At 40.5% G+C, this 21444-nt stretch overlaps 1 protein-coding gene across 1 annotated transcript in view; it reads left to right on the plus strand.

Moving 5' to 3' along the window:
* The window catches only part of dab1a (DAB adaptor protein 1a), a 383120-nt gene that overhangs the window by 199845 nt on the left and 161831 nt on the right, over window positions 1–21444 (plus strand). The gene's annotated exons all lie outside the window — the stretch shown is intronic.

Below are 21444 nucleotides of genomic sequence, written 5' to 3' on the forward strand. Positions count from 1 at the left end.
AACGTTTCCTTAAAAATCTGCAGATATACATCCATGTGAATAAAGGAATGAAGTATAGCAGGAAAGCAAATGAACAAAGAAATAGTGATAACTTTCTTGAAGTCAGTGGTTATACTTCAACTGTATTTAAAACATTATGAATCTTTATATAGGAAACAATTTTACATAAAAGAGAGTGCACAGCATCTCTTCTGAATCTCCAGCATCATCCAAGATGGTGTAGTGTAGAATGTTTTGATGAAAAGAATGAATCAGGAAAGAGCCATGAGTATAATGAGGAGTTGTAGTATTGACATTTGCAAGATGATGCAGTGATGAATTTGCTTTGCCTTTAGTGTATGAATTTGTAATAGAGAATTCATTTGGAAAATGCCTAGTATCTATTTTTGGTGCTTTATTAGTGCTGAAAAGGCTGAATCTTACCATGATTTTGTCATTGTTTTGAATATTCGCTCATGGAAAACACCTTTAACCTTTTTCTTTCTTGCTGTGTATTTTGTAGAAGTACCAAAAAACAAGCTTTTAATCATTATAGTAACATTTATAAAAATGAGAAGACTGATGGATTATTGACGGCAGCTCAATGCATGGTATCAGCAGAAGCCAGAGTAGAGGTCATTGATTTGACCTCTCAAATTCAGCATGTGCTCTGTGATGCAAGAGATATTTATTGAGGTAAATGGTACTATTTGTTTAATGCAGACACGAGGAAATCTGCAGATGGTGGAAATTCAAGCAACAGACACAAAAAATGCTAGTGAACGCAACAGGCCAGACTGGAGTCCTGACGAAGGGTCTCGGCCTGAAACGTCGACTGCACCACTTCCTATAGATGCTGCCTGGCCTGCTGCGTTCACCAGCATTTTTTGTGTGTGTTACTATTTGTTTAATGATGAGGATGATCTATTTGTCCATGGAGTCAAATAAATGATCTGGGAAAAATAAACTTATCACTAATCACCAAAGAGGTCATAATAAGAGAAGAGGGAAGAACTTCTTTAACAAGTCATTTCACAGACTCTGCTTGCGGCAACATATCTCTCACTAAAATTTTAATTTAGGTTTTGCACTTGCTTCATAAGTAGCACTTGAACACATGGGACTCAGACTCAGTTTTAAAAGGGCGATCAGATGAGTAGTTCAGATATAACCAATAAAGAACAAATAAACACAAGGTCAATTTATGTAGCATTTCATGATATCTTTGTGCAAATGAGCGCAAGTATGATAACTTTTGCTGTGCAGGTAGGCTCTTGAACAAAACCAGGAGAATGACTCAACAGGAGTAGTGCAGTTCTATTAATGGATGTACAAAGGAGTTAGTTTTACTTTCAAAGCATGTTAGGCTGAAGTATTTAATATTCATAGAGCTGCATTCTTTCTAAACTACCTCAGAATTATCAATCATACACAAGAATGAAAAATGAACTGCTTATTATACTAGTAATTGAATTAAATAATCCAAAAGGATTTGTGGGATTAGTAAGTGAATGTTGATTATAGATTTTAAACCTAATGATTAGAATTCAAAGGGTTAATGATAGCAATTTATTAAAGCCTGGTTTCATTAGGCTTTCCTATTGTAAAATTAATATACTTATTTATTATAATAACACAATTCTACCAACAGAGTGAGAGACTCATCAATTCCTATTATCAGTGACTCCTTTCATCTTTGTTCTGTTTGTGCATTGAAGCTTTGCACCAAAACATAGCAGTGAATAGAATGAATCCAACAAAAGGAACCACTGTCTGATTATAGGACTCTTTTGTTTGGGATTTTCTAAATATTGGCCTGTTATGTGATTCGGTCTAAGGAGTGGCTATTTGATTAATAGACCTTGCACTTGTTTATCATTCTGTTGTACTATTTATAACCCTGCATCTTTTCTTATCATTTTACTTGTAACATTTAAGGAAAATTCAGACATTTCTTTGAGCACAAAATTCTTCGCCCTTTTCTACCAGAAGCCTTGACATTACACAGTTTGAAATGATGTACAATAAATCTCTCTTTCCCAGCGTTTTCTGGCAGGTCACCACTCCAGCATCTCATTAATCACCTCTGCAGCTTTCCATCCTCAGCCCATCTGATAAGGTTTTGAACCATCTATCCCAGTCCATCCTTTGGTTGACCCACTTCCTTGGCGTTCTCGGCTGTTTCCTCCCATGAATTACTTGCAATAGATTGCTGCCCAAGCAGGCTCTCAGGAGATCACAGGTATAGCAAGTGCAATTATTGTGTACTGATGTTGTGATTAATCAGTCATATTCTGGCCATTAAACAGTTGAAATATCGTTTCTATGAATCCTATGTTTGTCTGGCCTCCTGAGAGATTTTTGCCAGCCGATGTGATTCCCCTTAAAAGCAGCAAATTGCTTTGACATGGTCGGATTTGATCCTGTGTAAAAGTGGTCAATTCAGGATTATACAAATATATAGGGAAAATGAAATCCAGTTGATGCGTAGAAACATTATGTAAGAAGTTTGCAATTTGCTCTTAGTCTTTTTGAACAACAGATTCCATTGCATCCATTTATGTTCAATTGTTACAAAATTAATCCATGAAATCCTGAGGATATATATAAATATTCTGATTGCTTTATTTGTACTGTATGACTTCTGTTAAAAACTACTGTATACGCCAGAACTACCCTTTAAGGTTTTTCATTGTTCATTTTTGAAAATGTACGTGTACTTGTAGTTTAGAAATACTTGTAGCATGGCTGTAATGTTGAAGTGAAGTTTTTATGTTCTACTTAAAGTACAGTAAGAGCTATTGTTCAATGAGGTAACATATATCATAAATATTCTCGGGGAGAATTGGTGTCAGAGAACAGCAGAGCAGTGGTTCGGATCTATGATCCCCCTCTGGCGATTTCAACAAGTCTCTCAGCACCATTCCTTCTGACACTGTTAAGGGGTTTGAAGACTAATCATCAGCCCAACTCCTCATTTGTCGAGTGAGATGGGAGCCATTAAGGCATTTTTTTTTGTAGGGTAGGTATACTCCAAAGGCTATGTAAATTAAGATCTACAGGGAACCAGTGAAACAACTTGTAGTTTCTAGCTTTGTGCAAGGTGACCTGATTTTCTGTCAGTAGCGCTACAACTTACTTGCATTTTAACTTTGGATTTCTGTGCCACCATAATTGTCTGTGTGCTTGTTTATTTTGGAACTAGCTTTGATTTGTTCTGGGAGAAGTAATGAAATGTTGCACATTCATTTACAATTACTGTTTATACTGGGAATTTTACATTACTGCAAGATTTTGGAAATTTCAGTTCTGTGCATTGACATTACTGTGTAATGCACCTGACAGTACAATATTTGATAATGCCATTATGATAAGAACATTTCACACTGCTCTTCTGCTTCCATTAACTGTCTCATGTGCAGTCAAGTGTCATGGAGTAGTTGCTGGAGTGTGCACCCAACTCTCTCTGCTTATATCATTACTGAGTGCATCTCACCTCTCTTTAACCATCTCAGCTGTCTAATAACGTACCTCTTGATTTCTTCTCTGGAGTGAAACATGATGACAATTATTTCAGGGTCTATTTTCGCATCACTCCAAAAATACAACCAACCACGTGATTTACCTTTGCATCGCTAATGTATTTCTGTGTCGGGGTCCGCAGTGCAACCATGTGGCCTGTGGAAGTTTCCTTCTTTCGTATTGCAGGGAATTAGGCCTCATGTTGTGCTGGGAGCTACCTGCCAGGCCATAACATGCTTACATGTTTGGCCCATTGCACAGTCTCCAACCTAATCAACTGACTTCCATTTATAATCCCACCTCTGTTCTGCTGTACTGTAATTTTCATCCCAAGCCACCCCACCACCACTCTCCCTTTCCATTTAACCACCATTTGCCATCTTAGCACAACTGGCCCAATTTCCACTTCATTCCCAAATTTTCTTTCTCTCCAGCTCTTGTTTCCCCTCCTCACAGTCTCCTCAACAAGCATCTAAACATTCAGTCTGCTGGTTTACATCCACCATTCAAAATCCCAATTTCCCCTCCAGCTGACCAGGCTTGCCTCAACGCGTAATTCAAACTTGTCCTCTAAACTGCACAAAAACTAAAGAGCATAGCCTGAACACTTGAAGTAGATCCTATAGGAGGGGGCTATGGAGGGATTTTTCATTACATTAAGGGTAATATAAGTTGCATTGCTTTTGACTTCAAGTATCTTGAAACTTACAGGAGAGCCAGTGGCCCAAGTGATCCTAACTGCCTCATAGCCGAGCCCATCTCCTGCACCCATTCGATTACTCTAAGACTCCAGGCACAAATCCTGTAAGAAAGTAAAATATCAAAAGAGGACTAGGCCACTTGTCTTCCTAAACTGTTGTGGCACTCAATTGAACCTTGCAGCTTTCACTGTGTTTCAAGTCCTCTCTCTCACCTGAAAGCTCTATCCTCTATTTCATTTGTTTTCTTTCTGTCTGAGACTGTGCACTTAATAATCAAGTACCTTAGATTGAAAGTTTCAAGTTTTTATAGCCTTCTGAGTGAAGAATTTTCTGTTCACGTCATCTCTAAATGACTAATATCTAGACACCATTGCTCAACAAAAATAAAAATTTATCAACACAGTCCCAGTCCCAGCGTCCACACTAACTGAACTAATTCTGCACCTTTGGTTTTTGTTTTTCCCATGTAAAGGAAGCAATTTTTGTCTATTTAAACTTTAAGATAAATTACTCCTTTGTTTATTAAGCCCAATGTACTATGTGGTAAATTTAAACTCCAGACGCTCACTCTCCACTCCAGACCAACAGACATCAACACTGACCTCATCAACTCTGGAGAACTCCACTACCTCCAAACTCAGTTTCCGTACCCTGGACTGTTGGCCTCTACTTCCTCTCCAAGATCCACAAAATTGCCTGTCCGGGCAGGCTTATGGTCTCTGCCTGCCCCGCCACACCGAACTTGTGTCCTCATTGTTACCAGGTTTGGATATGGCCCAAGTGTGGAGTGAGAGACACTAAAGCAGGTCGATAGTTCACAAGCTTTAATGTGAACAGTGTTAAAGGGAAAATCAACAATAAACCCTCGGCCAAATAGGGCTGTTAACTAAAATTCTCAAAAGGGAAACAAAGCCTACACTGCGGCTGGAAATAAAATCTAATTATTAAATGAATATCACTAGTCTTCAGAGTCAGTTGACTCAAAGTCCAATTTCTCAGGGAAGGCCGGAAGCAAACAGGCAGCGAAGCATTGCTGTGCTCTGTCCAAGTCTCAATAAGTACTGCGATGACAAGTATGGAGTTAAATACTATCATGGTTAAATAATAATTAGCTGACATGTGCAACTTCATAAGCGCAATTGCCATATCTACTGCGCAGCCGAATCCGTGGTTGTGACAGGGCCCCCCTCGCTAGGCGCAGCCTCTGAGGCGCCACAGACCTGTGTCCGCTGGAAGTCCCGGATCAGCGACTTGTCCAAGATGTACTTCGCTGGGATCCAAGTACGTTCTTCTGGGCCAAACCCTTCCCAGACCACAAGGTACTGAACCTTACCACGTACCCAGCGAGACGCCTGGAGGCGCTGCACAGTGTAGACAAGGGAACCACCTACCAGGTGGGGAGGAGGGGGAGGTGGGGTGACTGGGGCCAGGGGAGAGGTAGTAACTGGCTTGAGCTGGGAAACATGGAATACTGGGTGAATCTTCAGTGATACTGGTAGACACAATCTATAGGACACCTTGTTGACAGCCTTTTCCACTACAAACGATCCCACATAGCGCGGTGCCAATTTCCAGTTCTAGACTTTCAGGGGAAGATCCCTTGATGCCAACCAGACCTCCTCTCCTGGCTTGAATGGCCTTACCTGTCGACAGAGCTGATCAGCCTGCTGGGAATGCTGTTTCTGGGCGTGCAGCAGAGAAGCCCTGGCTCATCTCCAGGTGCGCTTGTAGCGCTGGATCAGCTGTTCAGCAGCAGGAACTCCTACGTCGATCTCCTGATCAGGGAAAAGTGGTGGCTGGAATCCCTTCTGGCATTCAAAGGGAGACATACTTGTGGAGGATGACTGGAGGTTATTGTGGGCAACCTCTGCCCAAACCATTTGGGAGCTCCAGGACATGGGGTTGGAAGAGGCAAGGCAGTGCAGGGTTGTCTCTAACTCCTGGTTCACTCTCTCAGGCTGGCCATTAGATTGGGAGTGGAAGCCAGACAAGAGGCTGGCTGTGGCTCCTACAGGAGAGCAGAAAGCCTTCCAAAAGTGGGAAGTGAACTGTGGTCCACGATCCATGTTGAACCATGAGTGTGGCAGTCTCACGAGCCGATGGGAGCTTGGGGAGGGCAATGAAGTGGGCAACCTTGAAAAATCAATCTACAATGACCAAACTGGTGGTGTTTCCATTAGACAGGGGCAGACCTGTGATTATGTCTACTGAGAGGTGGGACCAGGGGTCGGGGGGCACAGGCAGTTGACATAACAGACCTGCAGGACGCTGGCATGATGTCTTGTTCCAAGTGCAGGTGGGACAGGCAGATACAAAGTCGTGGACATCCTAGCACATAGATGGCCACCAAAATTGTCTCTTTATAAACTCCTGAGTCCATTGAATTTCCAGGTGTCCAGCCGGACAGGGGGAGTGACTCCAACACTTTGGAACACACCGCAGCAGGGACAAACAGCTGGGACAAACAGAAGTCCTGACGAAGGGTCTCGGCCTGAAACGTCGACTGCACCTCTTCCTACAGATGCTGCTTGGCCTGCTGCGTTCACCAGCAACTTTGATGTGTGTTGCTTGAATTTCCAGCATCTGCAGAGTTCCTGTTGTTTACAAACAGTTGGTTGGGAGGTTCCCCATCCGGGCCTGGATCCGATTTTTGGGCAGCCCTCACCTCTTCCTCTATTCTCCAGATCACCAGAGCAGCGATACACGAGTGAGGACGAATGGGCTCTGGATTGGCATTGTCCTCAGATCCGTTGAACTGCCGGGAGAGAGCACCGACCTTTGTATTCTTGCTGCCGGGACGATAAGTGATGATGAAATTGTATCATGTGAAGACAGCCCACCGGGCTTGACGAGAGTTGAGTCTCTTAGCATCCTGAATATAGGAGAGGTTTTTGTGATCTTTCCAGACCAAGAATGGATGCTCTGCCCCCTCCAGCCAGTGTCACCATTCCTCCAGGGCCTCCTTGACAGCCAGAAGCTCCCGGTTCCCAACATCGTAATTCCTCTCGGCCGGAGAGAAGCGACAGGAAAGAAGGGCACAGGGGTGCAGCCATCTATCCACAGACGAGCGCTGAGAGAGGACAGCTCCAATGCCTACATCGGATGCATCCACCTCAACAATGAGTGGCTGAGATGGGCCTGGGTGCTGCAGCAGTGGGTAGTGGTGAAACATCACTTTAGCTCTGAAAATGCTTGGTCGGCATCATCCATCCGATGGAATCCTTCTGATATCTTCTTGGTGAGTGGAGATCCGTCAAGAAGATTGACCATGTACGCCAATTTTCGCGCATCATCACCAAAATGATCAGGCTGGGCTTGGAATGTCAGCTCGCATTGGGTAATAAAATTCCTGCAACCATCGGGATCACCAGAATATCTGCCTGGTGGTGGAATACTCGGTTCCTGTATGGTTGTGAGAATCGCTCTGGTCCAGGCAGGGGAGCGGGAGCATTAGTAGCAGAGATTGTTGGGGCAGCAGAAAAGGAGGACCTGTGAGATGCTGGGAGTGGGACTGAGGCGGCCTGAAGCTGCTGAATTGAGCTGGCGAGAACATTAATGGCTGTCAGCTGATGCTAGCTGTTCTCAGTAAGTTCCTGGACAACGGCCGTGAGTGCGAAAATTGCAGACACCTGAGTCCAATTGTCTGTGGTGAGCTGTTGAACAGTAGCGGCTAGGGACGTTACCTGTTCCTTCAAGTGAGACTGGGTTTGTCGGCATGAGGTTATCTGCATCATTGCCTCCGTAACTTCACTGAGAACAGACTCCATTGCTTGTAGATTGTCTCCTACCTGACCAATGAATCTCACGGCCAAGGTCAGCTGCTCTCTCTCTGCTGGGTCCATCTTCGCGTGGTCGAGACTTGCTGTTACCAGGTTTGGATATGGCCCAAGTGCGGATGAGAGACACTGAAGCAGTTCGATAGTTCACAAACTTTAATGTGAACAGTGTTAAAGGGAAAATAAACAATAAATGCTAGGCCAGATAGGGCCATAAGCTAAAACTCTCAGAAGGGAAACAAAGCCTGCACTGCTGCTGAAAAGAAAATCTGAACAATCTAAACGAATACCGTGAGTCTTCAGAGTCAGTTAACTCGAAAGACCGGTTTCTCAGGGAAGGCCAAAAACAAACAGGCAACAAAGCATTGCTGTGCTCTGTCCAAGTCTCTACAGTACTACGACGACAAGTATGGAGTTAAATACCATCATGATTAAATAATAATTAGTTGAAACATGCAAATTCAGAAGCGCAATTGCCGTATCCACTGCACTGCCAATTCTGTGGTTGTGACACTCATACCTCAACTCCATTCTATCCTTTTGGTTCAGTTCCTTTCCACCTATACCTGTGACACCTCTCATGCTCTTGTTCTGTTCAGTAGCCTTCAATTCCCAGGCCCTGACCACCTCATGTTCACCATAGATGTCTAGTCCCTATACACTTCTATCCCCCATAAAGAAGGTGTTAAAACTGTCTGCTTCTATCTCAATAACAGAACCAGACAGTTCCCTCCAACACCTCTCTGTCTGGCAGAACCGGTCCTCACCCTCTGCTCCATCTGTCAGAAGCAGAACAAAAGCAGTGGCCAAACATTTTAATTCCAATTCCCATTCTGACATGTCAGTCCACGGCCTCCTCTTGTGCCAAGATGAGGCCACTCTCAGGGAGTAGTTACAATACCTTATATTCTGTCTGGATTGTCTTCAACCTGATGGCATGAATATCAATTTCTCATTCCAGTGAAAAAAAAATTCCCCACCCCTACTCTCTTCTTCTATTCCCCACTCTGGCCTCTTGTATCTTCTCACCAGCCTTTCACCTCCCCCGGGTCCCCTCCCCCTTCCCTTTCTCCTATGGTCCACTCTCCACTCCTATCAGATTCCTTCTTCTCCAGCCCCTGACCTTCCCTACCCACTTGGCTTCACATATCACCTTCTAGCTATCCTCCTTCCTGTCCCACCACCTTTTTATTCTGTTGTCTTCCCCTTTCCTTTCCAGTCCTGATGAAAGGTATCGGCTGGAACATTGAAAGCTAATTCATTTCCATGGATGCTAACTGGCCTGCTGGGTTTCTCCAGCATTTTGTGTATGTTACATTGGATTTCCAGCATCTTCAGACTTACTTGTGTTTATGATTCATACAAGCATGATAACCCTAACACTTCCCAGTTTCCATTCTAATGAAAACAAATGGAACACATTTGCCATATCAGACATCCCCGAAGGTCTGGAAATAATTCCTGATCCCAAGGGACTACCTGGGTTTGAACATTATTTTGCTGAAATCCTGTGTATAATGTGGTAATTCAGATCATATTGAAACACATTATTGCCCCATTTTATTGTAACAAATACAAAGAGGCAATATCCCTCTCTCCCATTAAAAATGTTTTTGCTCTAATTTCTTTCTCAAAAGCCCTGCACTTCCTTTTTCGGAAAGAGTAAGTGTAGCTGCTGTAATTAGTGGTTTGTGCTAATTTAACACAAGGGGCATGAAAGTGAACTTGATTTAAGCAAATGTATGTGAATTGGCTTAGTTCAAATTGATGAGGATTCATGTTACCCAGTTTGACCTCATCCTGAAACTACATTCTTCTATTTGAATTTTATAAGCCCAAAATACTACAGACAGCTGCTATTTCATCTTATTTTGCTTTAGTGTTGTTTATCAGCTTGAAGCAATTAAAAAGTATAAATAAGTAAGCCTGAGAATTTTATTGCACATACCCTGCTGGCTCAGACTCCAGCCCAGATTGGCCATCTTCTAATAAATAAATTCATTATTCCCAGCACAGAATACTTGATTCCCCAAACAAAACCAGAGCCTTATTTAATTACCCATCTAAGCAAATTCAGTATCACAGTTGAACTGGCACTCTTTCATTGTTCATTCTAATTGTGATCATTCACCCAAGGAATCACATTTGTATTACACAGCCATAGTTGGGAGTGTTTAGTAGTCACTGAAGTGAGAGAGACACCAATAAAGTATTCCTCCAATGCAATCAGAAAAGAGATAGCACAAATAGATTTGAAAGCAGATCTCAACAAATAGTAACCAAAATGCCTATCATTGTTATCACTGATTAGTTTTATTAGGTATTCTTACAACAATTCATACCTGACTTTTAGAACTATATAAATAGCATGCACAGTTTAATAAATGGAAGAATTTTTGAACTTTATTTTCTAACCAATTGATTCTCTTAATACAGAGAATGTTTAACTGTGGTTTTGCAAAAGTTATCACAGATGGAATTCAATAATCTAGCCAGGGGCAATTCTCCATTGTGGATTTGAAAATAATTTATCTAGTCCTGTTAAAATACTTTGAAATTGCACTAAACAATTTTACCTAATTCTAACTATTTAATGAGCTTGCAAATACCACGTGACTACAAATTTTTAATCATTTTAAGTTGCACAATTAGCTATTAAGATATACACAATTGTTAAACCTATATGAAAAAAAAATCTAAGATTTTTATAACTATTGAGAGCATCCAGCATTACAGGGATTAAGACCAGACCTTTATCTTCTACCTTTGGGCTAGGATCAAATCTGAGCATGTACTACTGACGGACATGAGGTCTGACTAGTGCCCAAGACAACAGTCTCTCCTTATCTTTCAGAATGTAATATCTTCTACTTCTGGACCAAATAAAAACTTAATTATTCGGAGATTGAGTCACATATGAGGATTGACATTTGGACCCCAACTGTTTCTAATTTACATTTACGGCATGGATATGAAATACAACAAAATGTTGCCATATTTCCATATTTTACCAAACCAGAAAGTGCAGTTGAACCTGAGGGAATGACAAAGAGAATTAGATAAAATGTATAAAGGGGTGGAACAATGGCATATGAATTTTAATATGGATGAGGGTAAGGTACTGAATATATTGTGGGAAAGTGAGTAGGGCAGATTCTCTATGAATGTTCTCTAATTTATCAAGGATAAAATCAAATCTGTGATGTGTAAAGGCGCAATTCTGTGCCTTTTTCGAAAGGTTACAAATGTTGCACAATCAAGTCATCTGGGAACTGGAAGCAAATGCGCCTTTTTGAAGCCATATTCAAGATTCTTCCAAGCCGAAATGAATATGGAAGGCTTTCCAATGGATGCATTTTACATTGTCCCAGGGTGAATTTGTTTTTGAGTAACTTAGTTGTGAACAACATTACATAACCTGATGAAACTTCCAGGAGCATGCCTGCCCATAACTGACAATCTACTACATTAGCACTCTCTGAAAGACTCAATAATGCACCTATCATTTCTATCCAATCAGATGGTTGGCTATTGCACCTCTTAAATTTCCTTAAGTCCATATGACATAAGAGCAGAATTAGTCTAGTTGGCCCCTTGAGTCTGCCCCACCATTCCAACATGGCTGATACATTATCCCTCTCCGTCCCATCCTCCTGCCTTCTCCCCATAACCTTTGACACCCTGAATAATCAACAACCTATCAACCTCCGCTTTAAATATACCCAGTGAATTGGCCTCCACAGCTATCCGTGGAAATGAATTCTACAGATTCACACCCTCTGGCTAAGAAACTCCTCCTCATCTCTGTTCTAAATGGACATCCTTCTATTCTAAAGGTGTGCTCTCTGGTCCTAGACTCACTCACTATAGGAAACATCCTCCCCACATCCACTCTATCTAGGCCTTTCAATATTCAATAGGTTTCAATGAAATTCCCCCTCATTCTTCTACAGTCCAGTGAGTACAGGCCCAGGGCCATGAAACACTCCTCATATGTTAACCCTTTCATTCTTAGAATCATTTTTGTGAACCTCCTCTGGACCCTCTGTAGTGTTTGTACATCTTCTCTTAGATAAAGAGCCCAGAACTGTTCACAATACTGCAAGTCTGACCAATGCCTTATAAGCCTCAGCATAATATTCATAGTCTTATATTCTAGTCCTCTCAAAATGAATGCAAACATTGCATTTACCTTCCTTACAACTGACTCAACCTGCAAGTAAACCTTTAGGTAATCCTGTATGAGGACTTTGAAGTCCTTTTGCACCTCTGATTTAAAAAAAAATTCTCCCCATTTAAAAAATAGTCTGTGCCTTAATTTCTTCTATCTTCTACAGTTCCCTACACTATAACCACCTTCTACTTCTTTGCCCATTCTCTTATTCTGTCTAAGCCCTTCTGCAAACACCCTGCTTCCTCAACACTACCTGACCTTCCATCTATCTTTGTATCGTCTGCAAACTTGGCGACAAAGCCATCAATTTCTTCATCCAAACATTGACATATAATGTGAAAAGAAGTAGTCCCAACACTGATCCCTGCAGAACACCACTAATCACTAGCCACCAACCAAAACAGCCACATTTATTCCCACTCTTTGCTTCCTGCCAGTCAGCCAATCTTCTATCCATGATAGTATCTTTCTTTTTATACCATGATCTCTTACTTATTAAGCAGCTTCATGAGCAGCACCTTGTCAAGGACCTTCTGAAATTTGAAGTAAACAGCATCCACTGACTCTCCTTTGTCTATCCTGTCTGATATTTCCTCAAAGAATTCCAATAGATTTGTCAGGGAAGATTTTCCTTTAAGGAGTCCATGCTGACTTTGGCCAATTTTATCATGCGCCTCCAAGTACCCCAAATTCTCATCCTTAATAATGAACTCCACAGAAGTCAGCCTAACTGGCCTGCAATTGCCTTTCTTTTGCCTCCCTCTCTTCTTATATAGTGGAGTGATACTTGCAATTTCCCAGTCCTCAAGAACCATTCCAGAATCTAGTGATACTTGAAAGATCATTTCTTATTCCTTGACAATCTCTTCCAGTTATTTCTTTCAGAATTCTGTGGTGTCGTCTATCTGGCCCAGGTGACTTATTTACCTTCAGACCTTTCAACTTCCCAAACACCTTTTCCTTAGTATTAGAAACCACACTCACTTCTTCCCCCTGTCATTTTCGAATTTCCCTCCAAATACCCCTCATGTGAAAAATGAAAGGCTAGTAATTTTGGTTCTGACTGAAATATAGTTCATGCATGGAAACTCTTTGTCCCTTGCCAATATCTTCCCCACAGTCTGATAATATCGACTACTTATCCCAAGTAAAGCTATTGTTGCCATTGCCTGTTATGAAGACACAGTTTTTCCTCCCTCTTGCTCCTTTGGTTTATTTTTCTCCCGAGGACCTGGACTCTACAAATCATCTGGCTTATTTGGAATGATTAATTTTGACTAACCTCACCCATTGTCTCCCTGAGGTATTCTTTCTACTTTCCTTCCTCAGTTACTACCATAGGTGATTATTCAACTTGGTAATTTCAACTTCCTTCCCAAGTCTCTTTCCTCTTTTTCTCTTAATTTTCTGCCACCCATTTTAATACTGCTATATGTTTTCACAGACATTTTAACTATTATTTTCTGTGTCACCAATAAAGCCACCTCGTCATCACTTGTTCCTCTGCAGTTTTCCACCTTAACTCCATTCAGGGAACACATATTGCTACAACTGCAGATCACCCCTATTTTAGCCTTAGTTTTGCCTTTTAATAGGTACCACTACATTCATCTGTTGTTGAGTAGGATAAGCAGCCAATCACATTTTTTTAAAATGTGATAGATAGGAACCCACAAATAAAAAGCACCACTTTGAACGATAGTTTTAAATATTTTACAGCAATCAACCTGAAGCTTGGAATATATGTATGTCGATGTGAGTACTGAAATATCAGAAACATTTGAAAATGATTACTTTCAATAGATTTTTGTGTGGAACTATATTTTTATAATGCATTTTACAGTAAAACAAAATAGCAAGAACTTCCTGCAAATCACTGCAGAGATGTGACTGGGAGATTCCTGGAGTAATTTGGCCTTACAGCCCAGCTAAATTTCTGTTTCTGGGGTGAATGGGATGATGCTTTTTCCTATGCAATGCTCTCTTTGGAATTTTTGCTGGGAAACTTGAGTCATATTGTCTAGAGATTCAAAGTAAGTTCAAAGTTTAAAATAGTTGCATTATCAAAGTATATATATGTCATCATATACTACGAGATTTGTTTCCTTGCAAGCATTCAAGGTTCAAAGTTCAAAGTACGTTTATTATCAAAGTATGTTTACATTATACAACCTTGATATTCAGGCACCCACAAGACAAAGAAACACAAAAGAATCCATATATAAAAAAAGAAGTCTGTCAACTACCCAATGTTCAGAGAGAAAAAAAACTACATCATGCAAACAATAATCACAAGCAAATAGCATTCTGAACTGAAGTCCACAAAGACAGTCCCATAGTTCAGCATAGTTCAATGCAGAACCAAGTCATGGAGCAGTGCTTTGCCCTGGGCCCCGCCAAATTAAGACAATAGAATCAATGAAAAAACTGCACACAAAACAGAGATGGAGAAATGACATGAGATGAAGAGTCCTTAAAAGTGACCCCTTTTATTGTGGAATCAATAGGAGTAAGTGAAGTTATCCACTTTGATTCAGAAGCCTGAAGGATGAATGCTAATAACAGTTCCTGAACCTGGTGGTGTGTGTCCTGGGACTCCTGTACCTCCTTCCTAATGGCAGCAGTGAGAAGAGTGCATGGCCTAGATGGTGGGGGTCCTTGATGATAGATGGTGCTCCTTGCAGATGCTCTCAATGGCGGGGAGAGCTTTAACTATGATCGACTGGGCTGTATACACTACTTTTTGCAGGCTTTTTCGTCCAAAGGCATTGCTGTTTTTATACCAGGCTGTGATGCAACTATTTATGCTACTGTGCATCTATAGAAGTTTGTCAGTTTTAGATGATGTGCTAAGTCTTCACAAACTTCTAAGGGATGCCTATCATTGGGTATTTCTGGGGAAATATTGTGTCATCGGTGTAGTGTCATACATGGACTACTGCAAGTAGGTAAAATCATTCTACAGCTGAGGACCACACCCTACCCTTTCTCTGCAATCACGAATCCCTTCTGAAAACTCAGCACCAACCTAAAAGGCCAATTTTATCAAGAACAAAGCAATCATTGCTGACCCATTATTGCATCTGTTTTATTCAAACTTTGTAGGCAATGGAATTTTAAAATATTTAACTGAGACAATGTCAATCCACAAATGTAAAGTTGGTTTTATGGGGCTAGGGAGGTTGTTAAATAGCAATTATGATTCATTAGCTGCTCACAAACTCAATTTTGTTTTGTGCAATAAAGCACTCCATCTTCCAAGTTTTGTTTTCCAAGGTTAATTCAATAATATTTTAAACTGTAGTTATTTCACTAACTTCTGCAGATTATTTTAAAGTGCCCCTTATCATGATTCACCAGTTCTGGATTTCTCTGCTTATTGCCATATCTCAGCAAAGCAGCCATCAGCACCGAGATCCTCATTATCGTTCTGGATGCAGGTTCTAGCTTCTTGCTGGGGCAACAGTTCCACTTCTGAGTCAAACCCTGCCATAAATCTCTGTCCAAAATTTTGGAACTTTCTTGACTTGCTCACCAAAATAATTGATTAAAGAAACCTGTTTGTTTCTAAATTCCCACTACTACCTCAACAGACATCAGTTATTCCTGAATAGAATCTGACATCTTATAAATGCGTTAAGTATCTCAACAAACAGTGCACTTAAACATTGCATTACTGCACACACTTATAGACTCACTTTCGTCTGAATGTTCCTTTACAATGCTTGGAAATACCTGTTGTGATTTCTGCACTTAAAATTGGTTTATGAAGTCTCACTTTTATTAGATAAATCTTTTAACTAGGAAATTACAATAAATGTCTAAAGACTAGGGAACTATCTTAATAATATCAGACTGTATTGTTTATATTTTAATGCAGAAATGAATGTACATTGTATCTATTTTAAGGTGCATAATGAGAAGAAGAAGGACCACTTTCATGTAGTTATGCCCTACATCCTGGAGAGATCTGAGATGTCCCATGCCATTTTCATTAGCAACATTCAAACCTCCTGAAGTGATGTGAAACTAGCTATCTTTGACATCAAAATAACATCTAATGGTCTGCATCAAGGAGCCTTAATAACACTGAAGTCAATGGGAAATGAGAAATCTCTCCACTGACTGGATTCAAACTCAGTATAAAGAGTGGTGATTGTGATTGCTGGAGGTCAATCATATAATTTCCAGGACATTGCTCTTTCAGTAATAGTGTTCCTTGTAATATAAATGTCAAAAATGGGGTACTTGCACAGTTTCAGTTTCTTCTGAACCTCCTAAATAAATTAAATGGCCAATAAAAATATATATTTATGTTAATTGGACCATTGGCTAATCAAGGCATTGTGTACTTGGGACAACTCTTAAAGAGCAAGAATTAATTGATAAAATAACTGGGATTCCTTTCCATAGCTTGGAACATTACACCACTTAATTGGGACAGTGGCCATTAGATACAACAACATGCTTCAAGCAAACAGTTTTTAAATAGCAAAGTTGTATGGTGTTTGTGTTCAAAAGGTAGTGAATTTTGTCAATGACAGTCAGCGAGAAATAAGCAGGAAACAGTTCAGAACTGTTTTGCTCACTGCGGTTTCAAGCATTCCGACTTCCAGATGCCAGAAACGGCCGGGAGTGAAAATTAAATGATTTCACTACTTTAACAAGTTAGAAACAACAAAGAATTTGAAGTTATTGACAATCATTTTGAATATTACAATGAAAATAATGGTAGATGCAATCATCGACAACATTAGAAACATGGAAACATAGAAAACCTACAACACAAACAGGCCCTTCGACCCACAATGCTGTGCTGAACATGTACTTACTTAGAAATTACCTAGGGTTACCCATAGCCCTCTATTCTTCTAAGCTCCATGTACCTGTCCAGGAGTCTCTTAAAAGACCCGATCGTATCCACCTCACCACCATTGCCGGCAGCCCATTCCACACACTCACCACTCTCTGTGTAAAAAAAACTTGCCCTGATATCTCCTCTGTACCTACTTCCAAGCACCTTAAAACTGTGCCCTCTCGTGTTAGCCATGTCAGCCCTGGCAAAAAGCCTCTGACTATCCACACGTTCAATGCCTTTTTGTATGAAGATAGTCTATAGTCTACTCATGGTGTCTGCATTGATTTTGTTCATTTTACAGTCAAAAGAACCCAACTCGGATGAATGCCTCCGTTGATGAGTATTAGGAACTAATACACCTTAGTACACAGTTTTATAGTATTGCAGTAGTATTGCTAATTTATTCTGTACTTGTTTTAAATACATTATTTGGTACTCAGTTTGGCTTTTTTTTATACCTTTTCAACTATTTCCATGAAACTTCGGCTAATTGGGGCAGCCGAAGGTGTGTATGTCATTGGCGAAGCAGCAATATCCTGGGGCTGCACTGATTGACCTCCCATGGTCATCTCTCTTCATATTAAATATGAATCCAGTCAATATGGAGTTTATTGTTGATTCCCATTGATCCATGTCCTTGATGAGAGACTATCAGATGTTGCTTGATGTCTAGGACAGTCAGTTTTACACCACCTCCAGGATTTAGTTCGTTTGTTCATGTTGGCCTAATTGTAATGAGGTCTGAGCAAGCCCAAAGCAACTCTATCTGAGTATCTGTGAGCAAGTTATTGTTGAGAATGTGCTGCTTGATATTATTATTAGCTAACTTTTCCATCACATTATTGATGAAAAATAAATACTGATAAGCTGGTGCATAACTACATTGGAATATCCTATATTTTGTGGAAATAGCAGCATGTAATGTCAACGTTGGGTGGCAGGGTGGAGATATGTCTCTACCAAAGGAGGTGGAAGGTGCTGCTTCCCTTGGCTAGCCTGCAGCTCACCCTTGAGAAAGGTGTAGCACCTGTTTAGCCCCCCCTCCACCCACCATCAGGGTCACATGAAGACATTGGAGCAGGTGTTGGACGCCATATGAGCAGATGGTGCACGTCACTAATCCTGGTTATGCGACCACTGATGCCAAGCAGGCAGTCTCTGAAGAGTATTGATAATGGCTGGGATCACCTGTCCAGTAAAGATACTGCCCAGAAGAAGGCAATGGCAAACCACTCTTGCAGAAAACTTTGCCAAGACCAATGATGGTCATGAATAGACCATGATCGTCCACATCATATGACATGGCACATGATGTAATGTAATATCAATGAGGATTAGTCTACCTTTAAGAATAAAGTGTTCCATGCAGCGTGACTTTCAGTCAGTTAGTGTCACAATTACTATTGTCAGATGTTTACTGCCTTCAGCAAAGTATGGTTTATTGATAACCGTACTTCACTATTTGCCTTAGTAAGTGTCAGCAAACCGCTCCTGTACAATGGCAATGCTTGAAGCGGTGATAGAGGAAGAAGTTAATAGAGAATGGGTTTCTCAATGTAAAGCGGGTATCAGGTAAGTATAAGAAACAAGTTTTTCCTCTGCCATTTCTCTGGTATATGAACTAGGTGGCAATGCTTATGTGGACCAACAATATGGTTGAGGTCTCAGTGAGGACGATGGCTGAAAAACATGACTACGCATGAAAAGAGGAAGGCGATATTGTTGCTCGTAGTGTGATCATTGTTGAAGGAATACAGGACCTTGGTGAGCCCATAACACTATGAACAATGGACAGTGGACAAGATTTCTTACACAGCTTTTGTCAAGACGTTGAAGGGGAATTTTACTTCAGACTCTCAGAGATTTACAAGAGCTACAATTTCAGATGTAGCACCGTGAACCAGAGGAAAGGTTGACGAGTGCATGATGATGCTAGCAAAAGTTGCTTTTTTAGATCAGATACTGAGGGGTTGCTTAGAGTGCAGAACTGCTGATGATAGAATTCAGATGAAATTACTTAACACTCTGAGTTTAGCATTCAATGGGGTGTACAGCATAAGAATCAGTATGTAAATACTGACTGCACTTTAAAATGTGTAGGTGAGTGTTTAACCCTTGGGAGGATTAATAAGAAGTTGTGGACTATGAAATATCAATCGCTAACACTGCCTGGGATATTATGGTCTGAAATGAAAATCAACAAGGATAGGTGTCTGTCTCCACAATAGCACATAGAGTGATCAAGGTAAATATAGTGACACCATCACAGTTGTGGGTGGAAACTGATCTGATGAGGAATATGAAGGGCTGGGAAACAAGCTAAACAGCTAAAATATACTGTAGGCCTTCCTGGAAAGAGAGGCACCAGAGAAAGACATGCTGTGGAGATGAAGAGAGGTTGTGACAAAAACACATTATGGGGAACTGGAATGTGATTTCTTTGAAGAGCATTGACAACACAGATTGACAGGAACAACAAGGAATATACTCTGACATAAAGCACATATTAAGAGCAATTTCTTCAAAAGAAAAGAACATGCAGCATGATGTTCAGCATTATGTATTGTAAATGCCGCAGAAGATGAAGTGTTGGAAGTTTTACAGAACTCAAAGTCCACAAGGATTTTATAGGCATAGCAGATTGCAGATTCTGGAATCTGGAGCATCAAACTATCTTCTGGAGGAGCTAGATGTGCCAGTATGAAACCCTGTATCACGACTGCCTCATAAACTGTTCATCCCACTGAGTTCCTCCAGCAGATTGTTTGTTGCTTCAGAAGGATTTACTTTCTTATGACATTGCCGAATATACTGAAACAAGTGCAGATTAGCTGGGAAGCCTGAAGGAACAGCTGCAATGTGCGGTGGAGGTAGTTTGAAAGATTTAAAGTGGCAATGAGTCAACTAGCACTCGCTGATGTTAGCTGGATACATTGCGGGCACAGTGTAACAAGAAGGGTGTTGGAAAAATCAACAATAATAAAGTCAGGATTATACCCTGAGAGAAGTAGAACAGCAATATGTAATACTACAAAGTTGGAACTTAAATAATGAAGATGCAGATTTTGAAACTCAGAGATTTGAAAATTAAATTGGCATTTAGATTACCTGTTGTAGTCAGAGTGATTAACTTGAGGTCACTAGCACTGTAGATAGCTGTAAGCTTTTTTCTTTAAAGGAAAGCATAGGATATAAATGGGGATTTGTGTACTTTTAAGAACCTAATGTACTCTGTAGTATGACTTTTGTTTTTTTGTACTGGCTGCTGTAGTTGAGAATTTATTGTTTTCAATAAATGATATTTTATTGATCGCAATACCTCTATTATTTTCCTTGGTAAGCCGTAACAATAACGAGCCCACAGACACCACATATAGTGATGAAATTGGAAATGTGTGGTTTGGTGAATAATGGTTATGCATTTTAATTGAAGTACCTTCATGTTGTTTCCTCATTCCAGAGTATAGTAAAAGAATGAGAGATACAAATAAATAATCCAGATGAGTGGATTAAATGCACTTGACTTTTTTTTTGTGCAGAGTCAGTGTTTCTTTAATGCTAGGTTATATATTGCATGCAAAGGCATTTCCATGCTTTAACTTAAATCTCTTTGAAATATTGCTTAACATTAAGTTAACAGGTTACAGGTTTTATTTTCATGACTGTGACCAGTCTCCTATTCCACTTCAATTGCCAATCCTGATTTCCTTGATCTCAACCACTTCTGATATTCACAAAAGCAAACAATTGCTGCATGTATGCCCTCGCCGCGTCATCCTTGTATATCCTTTTTGACTTCTCTGCAACATTTAATATGATCAATTATGCTATTTTTCTCCCCTTCATCATAATACACCTCTGTACTTAAATACAGAATCCGATCAGAACCAGAATTGTGAAATTTGTTAACTTGTTACATAAGTTACTTCTTCCCATAATTATCCAAAAGCAGCCCATATCTTCAATATTTACATCGCTTTCGCACATTTTTGCACTATTTCTGAGGATAACAAAGATTTATCCTTGCTGCTTCCTTTGGCTGATTTGCAATCTATCCATTGGTGATGCCATCTATAGAGTTGGGGTTAATTTACATTAACACAAGAAAGAATGCAAATGCTGAAATCTTGAGCAGGACACACAAGATGCTGGAGGAAATCAGCATCTACGGAGGGAAGTAAACAGTTGACATTTCAGACTAAGGCCCTTCATCAGGACTCCTGATCAGGCCTGAAACATCAACTGTTTATTTCCCTCCATAGATGCTGCCTGACCTGCTCAGTTCCTCCAGCATTTTGTGTGTGCTGGTCCTGTCCCATTTTTGGCACCACAGTTACTTTTGCACTAATGGCAATGCCAATAGGATATCAAGTTTGATATGAGTTAAAATCCCCTCAGTGATTTATTGTGGCAGTTTGAAATTAATGTTTCTGG

Source organism: Mobula birostris, chromosome 12, assembly GCF_030028105.1.
Source record: "Mobula birostris isolate sMobBir1 chromosome 12, sMobBir1.hap1, whole genome shotgun sequence".
In the NCBI taxonomy this organism is placed as follows: domain Eukaryota; kingdom Metazoa; phylum Chordata; class Chondrichthyes; order Myliobatiformes; family Myliobatidae; genus Mobula; species Mobula birostris.